This window comes from Condylura cristata, unplaced genomic scaffold (genome assembly GCF_000260355.1).
Source record: "Condylura cristata isolate star-nosed mole 26May11 unplaced genomic scaffold, ConCri1.0 scaffold00004, whole genome shotgun sequence".
In the NCBI taxonomy this organism is placed as follows: domain Eukaryota; kingdom Metazoa; phylum Chordata; class Mammalia; order Eulipotyphla; family Talpidae; genus Condylura; species Condylura cristata.
This window is the reverse complement of record NW_004567105.1, coordinates 50,075,929-50,092,296: the sequence shown is the minus strand read 5'-3', so window position 1 is coordinate 50,092,296 and position 16,368 is coordinate 50,075,929. Positions and strand designations below refer to the sequence as shown.

General features: G+C 39.6%; 1 long non-coding RNA gene across 1 annotated transcript in view; it reads left to right on the top strand.

The window, feature by feature from the left end:
• Nucleotides 1-16,368, top strand: part of LOC105854770 — a 118,377-nt gene that overhangs the window by 3,272 nt on the left and 98,737 nt on the right. The gene's annotated exons all lie outside the window — the stretch shown is intronic.

Here is a 16,368-nt window from a genome sequence, read left to right as displayed (position 1 = left end):
GCCCGCCTCTAAGAGGAGAGGGGTGGAGAAACACAGCGAGGACCGCCCCTTCCAGACTGTGTCCCCTACTCCGCGTCAGTCGGAGACCGAGGCCAGAGACCCCAGGCAGCTGATCGCGGTCCCTGCCACCTCGTGGAGTTGGGATTTTCAGAGGCTTCTGCCCGAGGCAGGAAAGGCAGAGAAAGTTCTCTCCCTTTCCATTCTGGCTCTTGTAATCTGTGTCTCTTCTCTCTCCGCTCTCCGCCCTCTCCTCTTCTGCCCTTTCTCCATTCTGGCCCCTATGTCTCTCTCTTCTCTTCCTTACTCCAGTGTTCAGGGCCCCTCCACATCTCACCCCCCACTTCCACCTCCAACGCCTCCTGCAAACTCCCTTTCCCCCTCTTACTCTGTCCCTATTTTCTGTCTTTCTTTCCTCTGCCTCTTTCCTGTTCCATCTCTTTCCAACAGTGCCCCCCGCCCCTTCTTTCTTTTATTTCTTTAAGAACCTCTGTTCCAGCCTGCCCCCTGCTTTTGATTTCTTACGAGTGAAAGTGTCCCATTGCAGAAACGCTTTCCTTTTGTACAGTTTCTCACTTGGGAGGAGACTTGGCATCATAACTAAGCTGTTTGGATTTAATTGCCCCAAGTCAAGAGTTTTGCAGTCCGGGTCCCCTGAAAGCTTCTCTAAGCTTTTAAACAGTGTTTCCCCCCCCCCCACCTCTATCCTCATCCTGACTTAGCTTTTTGTGAGTCCAACCCCGGAAGGTTTAAGAGCGATTCTAGACTGGAGACAGTGAGTAGGGAGTGGACCTGAGAGCCCGTGACGGCTCCAAGGCTTAGAGAGTTGAAGAGAGGCAGTGCAAAGGCAGTCTGGACTCCCAGGGGAAGCACCAGTCTCAGGGATTTCTCAATCACTTCTACTTGCTGTTTGCCAGACAAAGGTGCTTGAAGCAGCCAGCAGCTCGAAGCTGACCTTAAAGCTACACCTACCTCTGCTTCCAGATGCAAATTTGGAGGAGACTGGGGTGGGGTGGGGGATGGGGTGGTATGGAAAAAAGAGAGAAAATTGTTTAAGGCTCCATAGTTCAAAAGAACCTTTTCTTTCAATTTTACGATAAAGGAAATGGCAGTTTTGGTAAAAGGTATTACTAATGTATATTTGCCCCAAACTGTAGTTTTCTATGTTTGATAGATTGTCAGTTGAGCTTGAAAATTACTTAAGATTGCCAACACCAAGGCAATAGAAATATTTCAGAATATTAATACCTGGTGGAAGGGAAAAGAACTTGGTGAGACCCTGTTTTCTTAAAGAAGTTGTTAACCCATTGTATTAATATTGCTATTGTCCAATTCATTACTGAAACTTATAATGGCTATATGTAGTTGTATATAAAATAGTAAAGTAGCAATATATTTACACTGTATTTTTAAAAATAGCTACACAATATTTTAAAAGGATACTTATTTTTTTCTTAAATCTTCAAAATAGTTCACTAAAATACGTTTACTTTTTCTAATACACAATCTTTCTTTTTCACTACTTATTAAAATCACAGGGCCTGAGAGTTGCTAAAAGTTCAGCAAAAAGCAAAAAAAAAAAAAAATCAAGAAATTAATGTATTAGTTGTTTCCTATGGAAAATATTCTTAAACTTCCACTGTAAAATCATTCCAAAAATATAGCACTTTTTCCAGACACAAAGATGCAAGAAACAGAATAGTATACCCAGAAGTGAGCCTATGCATATGTGGTCAATTAATTTATAACAGAGGAGACACAAATATACAACAGGATAAAGATGCTCTTTCAGTGAATGGACAGCCACATTTAAAAGAAGAAAACCGGGCCTCTCTCTTATACCATACATAAAAGTCAACTCAAAATGGACTAAACATGTAAAACTTAAGACTTGACACCATAAAATTTTTGAAAGAAAACATAGGCAGTAAAGACCTTGATATCGGTCTTAGTGATGACTTTTTGAACCTGACACCAAAAGCAAACGTACCAGAAGCAAAAATAAACAGGTGGGAATAAATCAAACTAAAAAGCTGCATAGCAAAGGAAGCTATCAACACAATGAACAAACTATGGAATGGGAGAACATAATTGGAAACTGTATCTGTCTGATAAAGGTTTATGAATTCTATTATTAGAATTCATAATAATAGCAAAAAAAGAAATACATGATTTAAAAGAGGATCATACTAGACCTTTCTCCCTCACCCCCTCAAAAAAATAGACAGCCAGCGGTACAGGAAACGATACTCAGTGCCATGAATTTTCAGGGAAATGCAAATGAAAACCACAGCGAGACATCACATCACACTCATTAGATGGCTATTATCAAAAAGACAAGAAATAACAAGTGTTGATGAGGATGTGGAGAAAAGGAAACCCTTGTGCATGCTTGGAGAGACTGTAAATAGCAGCCACTATTTACTATTTATGGAAAAGGTGTGGAGGTTCCTCAAAACATTAAAAATAGAACTACCATATGATTCAGCAATTCCACTTCCAGGTATTTATCTTACGGAAATGAAAACACTAACTCAAAAGATTTCTGCACTATGTTCATTTACAATAGCCGAGACACAGAGGCAGCATCAATATCACTTGATGGATGAATGGATAAAGTAACTATGTTGTTGAAACACAATAGAGTTTATGGCCTAAAACATTTATTGTCATGAGACACATACCATGTTATTTGCAACAATATACTATACAGAAGGACCTTGAGGACATTATGCTAAGTAAAATAAGAGAAAGACAAATACCATTTGATCTCAGATGTGGAAACAGGAAAAAAAATGAATCATAAATACAGATAATAGATTGTCAGTTGCTAAAGGGGGGAGGGAGGGAGAGAGGGGAGAGGTGAAAGTGGTCAAAAGGTAGAGACTTCTATTTATAAGGTAAATAAATCTTGGGATGTAATGCATAGCACTGTGATTATGTTAAAAATATTGAAGTGTATGTTTACAAGTTGCTGAGAGTTTATCTTAAATGTTCTCAACACAAGAATAAAACATGTAGCTGTATGTGGAGATGGAAGCAAATTAGACTGATGTTGTAAGTAAAATCTTACTATAAGTCTTACATTGTAAGTATATTGTAAATATAGGCAATGATCATTTTGTAGTATATACATATATCAAGTAATTATGTTGCATTATGAAACTAACAAGCTATATGTCAATTATTTTATGAAGGATAATATATTCCACTTTTCAGTCTCTCTCATTAAATTTTTTCCTTTCAATTAAACCCCTCTTGAAACAGATGCTAATGGTATAGAAGTTATTTTATGTAGGAACAGAAGCTTCCTTTGTCCACTCTTTCTTAAACTTCTTTTATAAGAAGATGGCTTTAAAGGATGAACTTTGTTTATTGTTCTTTAAAATTGCTCCTGATACAACTCAAACATTTCCACAGAACTGATAGGGAAGGAAAATACAAACTATCTTTTGGTTACCGCCTCAGGTGACTGACAGCCTGGATTTCTGAATATGTCACACTCACTGAGCCTATTTCTTTCTTAACTATATTTGTTTGCCACTGAATGTACATCTGGATACAGTTCTTAAGAATCTTTGGAAGACGTTTGAAATCATATGAAATAAGACATTTGTGCTAACTATGTAATTCAGGTAAAAATCTTTTATAAGAAAGATAATCAACTTTTCTGAGTATTCACCATAGGCTAATATACAGCATTTAATTTACTTTATATAGCAGCTTCCTTGAGACAAGTAATATTAGTAATTTTGTTTTACAGATAAGGACACTGTAGTGTTCAGAGGTGAGATCATTTGACATGGATCCCTTAAAAGATTAGTGAAGGGCCCTCCCTGGTGGCGCAGCAGGTTAAAAGGTAGCACTAAGAAGCTAAAGCCACTTCTGCAAGAGTTTGATCCCAGCCTGCTCAGGAGGTGACCCACATGGCGTGGCAGACCTCTCCTGACCTGCCCGCTGCTTCCCTCAGCAGTGTACTTTGATGATCTGCCTGTTCTGCTCCCCACTCTGTCTCTGGTGAATCCTCTCACTCTCCGCATCTCTGGCCTGTACCCCAGTTCTGTATGAATAAATGAAGAAAATAAATCTTAAAAAAAAACCCTTAAAAAAAGTTAGTGAATTTTGTTTTAGCATTTTAAGCAAAGTTAATAACTATCCTATATAAGGAATGAGTAAGACAGTAGCATTGTTAGGTTTGGGAGGTTATTTTGGAGGTGGTAAAAATTATTTAGAGAAATGCTTGCATTGTTTAAAGTCAGTACTTTTTTTTTTTTACTAACTCCTTTTTCTAATGTTGAGTCTTTCATGATAATCATCTTACTAGTACTACTGATATTTCACAACTGTTTTTCACATTTTTTCCCCTCAATACCTGGAAGAGGTCTCACACATAATCAAGAAGTATTTATGAATAGATAGAACCTGTCTATTTTGGTTCAACTGTGCTGAGATGATCTTCATAAAGTACCAACCTCCAAATACATGCAGTATTTCTAGAAAGAAGGATACAGAATTACCTGTGTTCACTAGGAAAAGTACATTTTATAATAAATTAATCTTTCCAAAAAGTTGACTTTGAAAGAAGTACAGTTTTTTAAGGTCATTTGGAGTTAACGGACATGCAGTTTTTAGTCCATTTTTCCCTTCCAGCCTTTACTGGAATTAAGTATTTTTTCTAGGTTAAGTAATGGGCCCATTGCTTATGAAATTAATTCCCAAGAGAAAGACGACTGACATTAGTCACTAGGAAGAGATCATCAGGTCAATGGAAATACTAGAGATGACATCACAAACACCTTTGCAGCAGGAAGAAGCTAAGCCATCTATTTCCACAAAAAGGGAAAACCCACAATCAAGTATATGGAGACACCAGGAGACTGATTTTATGTGGGTATTTCCTGATTAGTCTAGAGTAGCCTAATGTACTGGTTAGCACAGGGCTCTAGTGAATGAAGTACCAAATACAGCATTGGTGATGACCCTGTGTAGGACCTTGAGCAGCATCTTTTTTGATTCAGTTTCATGTTTGCAAGGTGGAGGTGGGGGAGCAATCTTGCTACATGGGTAAGTGATCCTTGTGTATTTGTAAGTCTTCTAAATATCACTTGTTCTATAACTGAATGTAGAGCAATTATGACATTAGTCATAATAACGGGAGATTCTCTGTTGATTTTTACGTTGTTCTTATTATTTAACCTCATAACTGTCCTTCCATCTGGGTTTTACTCTTCACATTTCATTTATGGTTAAAATAGGATGCAGCAAAGTGAAGTGACTTGTCCAGGACAGAGGTAGCATGTGCCATGGCTGAATGGGGGTCAGTTAACTTCCCAAGCTCATGATCTCTATTAATTAGAACAATCTAGTAACATAAAAACAGTCACGTAACTGTTCTGAATCAGTCAGCCCTCATATCTGACCTGATGAATACGATTGATAAGAATTTTTTTTTCTTTCAGTGCTAAATCTAAAATTCTAAACAATTTCTCTTGAGTCCGCTTGGAAAATCATAGCTCCAATATTAAAATTGATGTATGGCACTCACAACTCATTAATGGAAGTTCTACAAATGGTTGTTCACTTACCACTGGCTCATTGTATGGTTGCCTGTCATTCAAAAAACCATATTTTTACTATTTCTTAGGTTTTGAAATTCCAAATTAATCTCACTAATATTTGCTTGAGGCTCTTGGGGGTCTCAATTTCTTATCCTGGCCCCTCTACTTATCTTGTAGAATGAGACCTTCAGACCTGGCATTTAGCATCATAACTAGAAATAGAATTCAGAAGTACAGGACTTCTAGCTAAGATTTAAGTCATTCTTAAGGTGAAGCCAAATTAGATTACACTACAATATGTACACAATCTCATTATTTTCTAAAAGCTATGTATACTTTCTGCACATATCGCTGTCAGAGAGACGCTAATTTGGAGATGGTAATTCTCAGAGAAGCACCAGGATGCTAGATATCCTCTGAGCTTTGAACTTCTCCTGTTCCATTGTGCTCCTATCCTTCCTTGGTATCCTTTGTTATATTTTCAATTACAAGAGTACAAGGAACAAAACTGGCTGCCTCAATTCTGTGTCCCTTTTTTCTAGTTTTCAGGGCCATTATTTTTAATTTATGTACCTAGTAATGTTTGGGGGTAACCTCTGTTTTTCAAGGTCCTGCACTCATCAGAACCTCATAATGATTCCATTTATCTGAAGTAGAATTTTCTAGAGCTGGACTCTCCTTGATGACAATTCTGGATTTTTTTTTAAGATTTATTTATTTATGCATACAAGAACTGGTGTACAGGCTAGGGGTGCAAGGAGTGACCTCACCAGAGTCAAAGTGGGTAAGGGAACAGGCAGATCATCTGAAATACACTGCTGAGGGGAGCAACGGATGAGACAGGAGAGGTCTGCTGCACCATGTGGGTCACCTCCCTGGCCAGGGCTTGAACTGGTTCTGCTGTGGCTGCAGATAGCCTCATGGTGGTGCACTTTAACCCACTGCACCACCAGGGAGAGCCCCACTTCTGGACTTTGAGTAATGAGACCTCCTTAACTGCAAACAGGCCAAGTTAGAGACCATACTTTAGGATATTTCTATATCCTTTGCTATATCCTGAAAATGAAATCTTCATAGTTACTGACTCGTAGACATTTGTGAAAGTGTTGACTTGTTGTCTGGCAGAGAGTGAATGATATTTACATGGCCAATGGTCTTGCTCTAACACATCTGCTAGTTAGGAAGCATTGTTCTGTCTGATAGAGAAGGGCACAGACAGCCTATTACTCCTTCCCTACTTAAACTTGCTCCATCCTTACCCACCAATTTATGAGCTGATTTCCTAGTGGGAAATAAAGTATAACCATATGCAGTGTTCTGTTTCTTTGACTGTATATATTTTTCAGATTCATTCTTCTTGCTGCTAACCCCTTACCCTTTAGCTTTTATTTATTTATTTTTTAAAGATTTATTTATTTATGTACACAGAACTGGGGTGTATGCCAGAGGTGCAGGTGAGAGGATTCACCAGAGACAGAGTGGGGAGCAGAACAGACAGACTGATGAAGTACACTGCTGAGGGGAGCAGCTGGTGAGACAGGAGAGGTCTGCTGCACCATGTGGATCACCTCTGTGGCTGGGATTGAACTCACACTGAAGCAGCTGTGACTAGCTTGCAGTGCTGCACCCTAGCCCATTAAACTACCAGGGAAGCCCCCTTTAGTTTTTAAATTAAAAACTTTCAAACAGCTTTACTACCTCTTTCTAATAGTCTGTTTAAACTAGAAGTTCATATAAGTTCAGTTGGTTTTAAGCATAGCCCAAATATTATTTTCCCTCTGCACATTAACAAAATTCTGTTTTTATATGGCATGCTATTTCTTACAGGTACAAATGTGTAATTCCTTTTGCTAGATGATGTTTAATAGCTTGTCTGTCCTAACAGTATTTACTATAATAATAGTAACCCTCAGTGGCTATGACAACTTCTAGGCACAGTGAATAATGCCAAGTCATTCTCCTGGTAGTCCAGTGAAACAGGAATGCCATCAGCCCCTCCTTGCAGAGAAAGTGAAGGTGCAGGTGCACATTGCACAGCTAGGCGGTATCTGAGTGGGCTCCCTACTTCCATGGCTGATACTCTTAAACCACATTATAGTGACTCTCACAAGTAATTATGCTTCATTAAACTAAATACAGGATAAACTAATACTTGGGGATACAATCTCAAGGAGTTGGGGTTGCGACAGGAAGTTCATTGCCGCTTTGCAGCAGGGGACGCAGCAGTTTGGAGCAAGTTTACAAAGCACAACTCTGCTACTTGAGCCATTTATTGAAAGCATATAGGCTATTAAAAGCTGATCATGCCACAATGGTATGAGGAATAGGGTCCAGAGGGTGGGATAGGAATGGGGACAAAATTTTACAATGGACAGGGAAGGGAATATATGTCAAGATCCATTTGTATCAGTGAAGTATGATGTTATCTGAGACCACCATGGAGATAGTCATGTAGTCAAATCAACAGCAGCCTGGCATCCCCAGGCCTGCCTCCTGATACGGGCTATACTCCATAGGTAGTCAAGGAACGCTCTGCTGTGATTTGTGGATAGCAAATAGGTCACAGTTGCCCATGATGGCCAGCTAGTAGCCAGCTCATAGGAACCCACAAGTAGGAATCCAAATCATAGTAGAAATTCAGATACCCAGTCAATTGTTGGGGGGGGAGGGGCTATGCATAGGAGTCTGGTGTCAGGCGTCAATAACAGATAATGGGATTCTACCTCAGGCCAACTGGGATTGAGGAGGAGAATGTTTTACCAGCCAAGCCAATCACCTGTGTATGACTGACGGTTGGGGGCACTGGTCATTAGCAGTGCCAATGGCACCACCCTTTTTAGAAACAGCTATAGCCCTCACGTTAGCACAGCATCTTTGTGTTCAGTCTTTGCTGAACACAGTTTTTTTTTCCAAAGGGTTTTCCTTTTCTTTTTCTTTTTTTTTTTTTTTAAGATTTATTTATTTGTGCACACAGAACTGGGGTACAGGCCAGAGTCTCAGGGGCGGTGAGAGGCTTCACCAGAGACAGAGCGAGGAACAGAACAGGCAGGTCGACGAAGTACACTGCTGAAGGGACCAGCGGGCGGGTCAGGAGAGGTCTGCCGCACCATGTGATCTCCTCTGGGGCAGGGGGGAATCGAACTCATGCGAAAGCGGCTTTAGCTTCTTAGTGCTGTGCTTTAATCCGCTGCGCCACCAGGGAGGGCCCAGGCCTACCATTTAGATTCAAACCTCAGGTTGTGAAAGAGGAATAGGAGTTGAATTCCCTGTGATAAGCTTATGTGGAGGTCCACTGCAGAGAGGTTTTCAAAGACTTTTCCAATTATCCCAGTGACTGTGACTACCAAAGACAATGGAGAGGGGTTGGGGAGGGGTGAAATACCTTCATTTGAAAATTAATGTGCAAAAACACAGATGAATCACATGTAGTAGCTGGACCCAGCAATAAGATTATGGAACTTCAAACTAATGCCAGTTGTAAATGGCATATTCACCATGTGCCACCTTTGTATTAATTGGCACCAATAACACAAAATCACTTGTCTCCTGAAACGTAAACCTAGTAATTCATTCCTGTCAAGTCTCTATCAGATGTTGGCAAAATAATTGGCTTTGCAATTTGTTTTTTCACTCAAAAAAGGTCAGGTCTGATCTGACATATCAGCGGCATTCATGGCAAGCACAACTGCAATGAAGTTCAGGTATGTTGGGCTCTGCATGAGAGGCGCAATTACAAAGGCCAAGAGTTTGAAGTTTTCATTTTCTATTGGGCTTTTTCAGCAGGCTGGTGGTGGCCTCTGAATTGGGTTACAGAAGGCTGATTCATTTGACCAATGTAGGTTTTTTTAATCAGCACTTCTTATAGCTGATTATTCAGTTCATTAATCCTGAACACTAATCTGGACCTCTCAGAATTTATACTTGTGCTTATTAATCTTTGCTAACAAAATGGAGGTTGCACTAGAGAAATGACTTTGATCTTTGTGTCCAGGTGGGGCAGCAGTCCTAGAAATAGCATGTGGCACAATTCAACACCCTCTCCCCCCATTTTACTGATCAGGTAATAAAGGATGGGAGCCATCAAAAACCAGTAAATGTAATTAAATAGCAGTAATTAAATGTAATTAGCAATAAATGTAATTAAATAAAAAATAAACATACTTTAAAAGTAAGGAGTAGGTGGTAGCTTAGCATTTAGACATGTTTTATTATGTAAACAAGTCACCAGTATTGTTTGTCTAAATTTGTACTACAGTAGTAAGAAAAAAAAACAGGTAACAGCAAAATCTTAGCCTGTGCTAGATTCTGATATGTATAGGAAAAATTCTAGGTAGATTAACAGACATCAAAGTATGGCCATGTGAAATCTGGAACTGGGAATTCTGAAGATTGTGTACATTTTCTATGATACTTATTCTCTCTCTCTCTCTTTTTTTTTTACAAGAATATCTTACTTCCTTAAAGAGAACAATGCTTACTTTTTAAAATAAAGAGAAAATATATAAAGAAAATATGATGGTATCACCACCCATAGGGAAATTTCTCCTGTAAGTTACATATAACTTTAGCCTGTTCTGTAACATTCAATATGTGGATGTTACTTGAAAATAACCTTATAGGGTATTTATATATGAACAGACACTAGGAAGAGATTTATGACAGCTAAGTTAATGGGGAGCTCTATGACTTAGAAATATAAGAATCTGGGCCCTCCCTGGTGGCACAGTGGGTTAAAGCACAGCACTGAGAATCTAAAGCTGCTTCCATATGAGTTCGATACCTGCCTGCCCCGGAGGTGACCACATGGCGTGGCAGACCTCTCCTGACCCGCCCGCTGCTCCCCTCAGCAGTGTACTTCATCGATCTGCCTGTTCTGTTCCTCGCTCTGTCTCTGGTGAAGCCTCTCACCGCCCCTGAGCCTCTGGCCTGTACCCCAGTTCTGTATGCACAAATAAATAAATCTTTAAAAAAAAAAAAAAGAAAGAAATATAAACATCTGATATCCAGTAACTGGATTGAAAACATGAATGAAGAATGATGGCAGAGAAAACTTAAGCTTCTCAGTAGTCACTTACCTATACAAATAGGGAAGACATTTGTTCACTTACTCAAGAAATATTTTTGAGCACCTACTATGTGCCTTGCACTTCACAGATACCAGAGGAATTTATATCTAGTGGCAAAGAGAAGTAAATATGTGAACAAATATATAATTAAACATGGTCCCAGGTATTGTGGAGGAGGTTAAAAGGGAGATAGTTCAGATTAGGTACAGAGAGGAGTCCTCTTTGAGGAGAGATAGGTAAACCTGAGGATAAGGAGCCAGCTCCTTAAAGAACAGGAAGAAAACTACTTCCAGCAGAGCCAACAGCAAGGCAAACTAGAGTGAAAAGAATTGGGAGTGTGCAGTCACCCAAAGAAGGCTTTGTGGCTAGACTTCTGTAAATGAGGAGGAAGTGATTTAGAGAGGAGCTGGGAGTGAGCCAGGAGGTACAGGGCTTTTCAGGTGAGGAGTGTGCATTTGATTCTCAGCGCAGGTGACGCCATGAAAATGTTTTCGGCAAAGAGATGGCAAGACACTCTTACTTTGAAAAAACAAAAACAAAAACATCTAGTAGCTGTGTGCAGGATGGAGTCAGGGAGTGATGGTGTTAGCCAAATGAAGAACAAAGTGACTTGAACTTGATTATGTTTGTGAAGGTGGCAGGATTTGGACACATAGAAAATATATTTTCAAGACAGAAGCAACAGGACCCAGTAAAGGATGTTATATCAGGAGTGGGGAAGGCATCAAGAATGAGCCCCCAAATGATGCAGAAACTGCTGTCTTTTATACAAGTAGCTACTAGATAGAGAATACGAATGATGAAAAACCCTACATATAGCAGCAACAAAATTTCAGGCAATAAAAAGACCAAGAAATGTGTCAGTCTGTATCAGTAATATTTTAAAACAATAAAGACTTCGGAGATGCAAATAAATGGAAACATACTATATTCTTAGGGGGACTGAAGATAACAAAGGTGCACATTCTCCCTACAACAGCTTACAATAGAATTCCAATACAATTACCAGCAATCTGTTATTTCATTTGAATGAGACAAACTACAGAAAGTTTATTTAGAAAGTAAAAGAAAAAGGAAGTAAAAAAAAGCCTTGATAATGAAGAGCAATGGGGAGAAATAAGCACTAACGTAAAAAATTAAAATAAAATACCAACCTCAATAAATATATAGGGTGATAATAAATTGTGAATGAACAGAACAGAAAATTTGGTGAAAGGGAATACAGTATCCAGAAGTAGCTTTAACTGCTCTTACTATATGGTGCTAGAATGACTTAGTGGCAATGTGATTTAAAAAATAATGGTAATAGGGCCCTCCCTAGTGGCGCAGCGGGTTAAAGCACTGCACTAAGAAGCTTAAGCCACTACCGCATAAGTTCGATCCCCGCCTGCCCCGGAGGAGATCCACATGGCGCGGCAGACCTCTCCTGAACCGCTTGCTGTGCTTCGTAGATTCTTCTGTTCTGCTCCCCACTCTGTCCCTGGTGAATCCTCTCACCCTCCTCATCTCTGACCTGGACCCCAATTCTGTATGAATAAATAAATAAATCTTTAAAAAAATGTTAATAATAAAAGTAATTCATAATACTTTAAATATATGCGTTATCTGTTTCAAGTGTATCCAGAATTGAATTTGAAAATTAAATATGTGTAAAAGAAATTGCGTTTGTAACTACTTTATATCTGTGGCATAAGGAAGGCATCCTAATCGTGACATAAAATTCACAATCCACACAAGAAAAAAATGTTGAAATGTTTAACTTAATTACAAAATAAAAAGAAAAAAAATTCTGTGGGATAGGAAACAGCATAATAAAAATCAAAAGTCAGATGCCAAACTGAGAAAAATATATCAATTCATAACACAAAGAGATCTTTCATTCAATCGGAAAGAAAAATCTGCAAAAGTTTCAGTTGCCAGCTCACCAAAAAAAAAAAAAAAAAAAAAAAGAAAGAAAAGAAAATATAAATGGTGCAAACTTACAAGAAAAATATTCATTTAAAGTATGCCCATACAAGTTTTTCAGCCTCTGGGAAAAATCCTGAGAATAATGGCCAATTACAAAGTGGGGAATTCTAATACTTCACTGCATGTGAAGTATTGATATAATACGTAAGAAAGCAATTTAGCAGCATCTTTTGAACAAACATTCTACATTTTATATGGCAGTTATTTTTGCACATATGGAAAATAGCATGTGCAAATTTCTTCATTGATTTTAACGTGAATAACATGCTATAATCACAATGAAAACTCTAGAGAATCAACTAAAGAAACAAGCATATAGTGAAACAAAATGCATCTCTAAAATAAAATTACTTTTCTGTGTCATCTGTGTATGTCAAAAATAGAGAAAAGTAACCACTATGTATGTATTTGCTTACATTTTCTAAAACTCTGAACAGATAGTTAAGTCTACTGGTTACCGGGAGGGAGGTTCCGAACTGGGAAGACTGGGAGGAGGAATGTGTTACTTAAAACTGAATGTTAGTTGCATAAACTGTTAGGAATTGACTCGTGATTATGGAGCGTGGCAAGTTCTCAGGCCTTTTAAACTTGGACTGGAACTCAATCACCAGCTTTCCTTGATCTCTAGCTAACTCAGATCTTAGGACTTGCTGCGCTCCCATAAACACGAGTCGATTTGGAATGGTTGTGTATAAACAGATACGTCACATATATACGACTAACATTCACCATATATTTACTTGTTTACATTTTCTAAAGAACAGCTGACCAGATAGCTAAGCCTAGTGAGAGAAAGTCAGCCTTTTGTTCTCTTCAGACCTTCGATTGACTGGACGAGGGAGGGCAATACACTTTGCTTATACTGAATTGAAGGCTAAACCTCATCTATAAATACCCTCACAGAAAGACCCCGAATAATGTTTGATTAAATATCTGGGTACCCTCTAGCTCAATCAAACTGACACATGCAACTAACCATCAAGAGCATAACAAAATACCGCACACTGGGTGGCTTGAACAACGTTTATTTCCCCAGTTTTGGAAGCTGTAAGTCGAGCGTCAAGATGCCGAAAGGATGGTTTCTCATGAAGCCTTTCTTCTTGACCTGGGAATGACCACCTTCTTCCTTTATGCTCACTTGGTGTTGCCTCTGTATTCCTGAACTCTTGGTGTCTCTTCTTTCCACTGGATCCTCAAAAGGGCTTCAGTCCTTTTGGGTTAAGGGCCACACTTACCATTTCTTACTTTCTTAAATGCCCTATTCCAGACAGCCACGTTGTGGGTTAGAGCTTCAGTATATGAATTGGATGGCAAGGGCACAATCTAGTCCCTAACAGGGAGTGAGGTTAGGAGGGAGATCTTCACTGTTTGCCTTTATGTACCTTCCTGGTCCTATATCACCAGAAAACATTCATTATTTTAAAAGATTTTAAAAATGAAATCCAGATTTATTCCTCTAACAACTTTGGAGATATTGGTGCCATTCATTTGGATGAAGGCTGCGTAAAGCAAAGTTTGACTTGGGGATGTGGTGGGTTGTATTAGCGATCTGGAGAGGCATCCTAGTAGAATGTCTGTCAGGCAGTTGGTGTTTGGGAGAGGAAGCTAGGCTGGAGATGAGGAAGAGGAAGTCTTCAAGATGTTTACAAGATCAGGAAAGTGTCTGCGCTCACCAGGACAGAGGTTCTTCAAACTTTACTTCGCATGCTTCAGTATCAACAGAAGTCTTGGTAAAACATCTATTGTTGAGTCCAACCTTCCAGCTTCTGAGTCAGTAGTTCTGAGGTCAGACCCAAGAATGTGTACTTTTCACAAATCCTAGGGGAAGCTGGTACTGCTGTTTGGGGAGACCATTTGGAGAACCACAAGTCTAGGATGATTCTCCAGTCTTGCTTCATGTCAGTATCCCATGAAAGGCACAAGAAAAACTATAGCACTGCTTGGGATCCACCCAAATACAGGACAAAAGGACAAATCAAGTACCGCTGGGAGGTAGGCCTGAGCACTGCTAAACTGTACAAGTTCTTCAGCTGAGTTTTTTTTTTTTTAAAGATTTACTTATTTATTTATGTGTACAGAACTGGGGTACAGGCCAGAGGTACAGGGGCTGAGAGGATTCACCATAGACAGAGTGGGGAACAGAACAGGCAGCTCTGAGGGGAGCAGTGGGCGGGTCAGAAGAGGTCTGCAGAGCCATGTGGCTCACCTCACTGGCGGAGGATTGAACTTGTGCAGCAGTGGCTTTGCAGAGCTTCATCGGGCAGTGCTTTGATCTGTTGCACTATCAGGGAGGGCTCAACTCTTTTTTTTTTTTAAGATTTATTTATTTATGCATATAGAACTGGAGTACAGGCCAGAGGTACAGGGGCAGTGAGAGGATTCACTAGAGACAGCAGAGACAGAGCAGGGAGCAGCAGAACATGCAGATCGACAAAGAACACTGCTAAGGGAAGCAGCAGGCAGATCAGGAGAGGTTGGCCACGCCATGTGGGTCACCTCTGAGACCGGGGATCGAACTCACACTGAAGTGGCTGTGGCCAGCTTGCAGTGCTGCATCCTAACCCGTTGAGCCACCAGGGAGGGCCTCTTCAGCTGGCTCTGATGTACAGCTGGGAAGGAGAGCTTCTGACCAAAGGAAAGAAACTATGGAGAGACAAGAGAAGACTAAGAACAATGACCTCAGGACACTGCATTGTAAATGACTAAAAAGTAAGGAGGAATCAGCCAGAAAGGTGGGAGGTAAGAGATGAATTGAGACCAGGACCTCCACTCATGTCACAGAAAGCAGCATTAGCTGGTAGACTCTGAGGTAGGTTCTGGTGATACAGACACAAACAAGACCTACACAACCAACAGGGAGCTTCATCAAAGTTTAAGTGTCAGATGCCCTTTTAAAGAAGCAATGACACCACTTGTTCACTTCTGTACTCCATAGGCTTACTGGCTCACATGCCCAAGAACTACGAACATCGAAGATGTTCAAAGCAGCTTCACTTGTAATAGTTAAAGGCTAGAGACTGCATGCTCCCTGCAGAAGAATGGTATGCCTATGAGATGGAATACTGTACAGCAGTTCAAAGGTGTGAACCAGCTAGACATCAATTGGTGGGATCTCAAATGAACATTGTTGAAGGAAGAAAAGCAAGTTGAAGCATGATGTATTATCATTTATTTGAAAAAACAATGACATATGGTTATTTGTACATATAGATACAAAAAGAGGTCTGGAAGGGTATTCTAAATTCATACCTGGAGAAAGGGAGAGAGGACAAGTTTGAGGATTTGGGGTAAGTGGGATGTTAGCTTTCTTTGTAATACTGATAAAAAAGGCTTCTGATAAATATGCATATTCATTTTCCTCAATGTTGTACTGATCACAATGTTGTCATGTATAGGTGACAATAATTACTACAAAATCTAGAGACAAAAGATGCATCCATTAGAATTTTGACTTTGTCTAGGGCCTTGAAATAGTATGCTCCTGTTTTGGGGATTAATAAAAACCTTCGCTGACATGATGTGTTCTCCCAACTCATTTCCTAACTGAGAAAAGGGCAGAAACCTGTAACTTCAAAGGAAAACACATCATTTGGTCAGTTCTTCTCCATGAATTTTTTTTGGCAAGACAAACATATTTGAAGTAATATTTCAAATACACAGACAACTTGCTCCAAAGAGTCTCCCTTTTTTCAGTCAAGGAGTTGTGGTGGATTGTGGCTTTATTTTGCAGCCCTCTAACACAGCATATAAATGATGCTTAGCCATTCTGGAAGCACTGA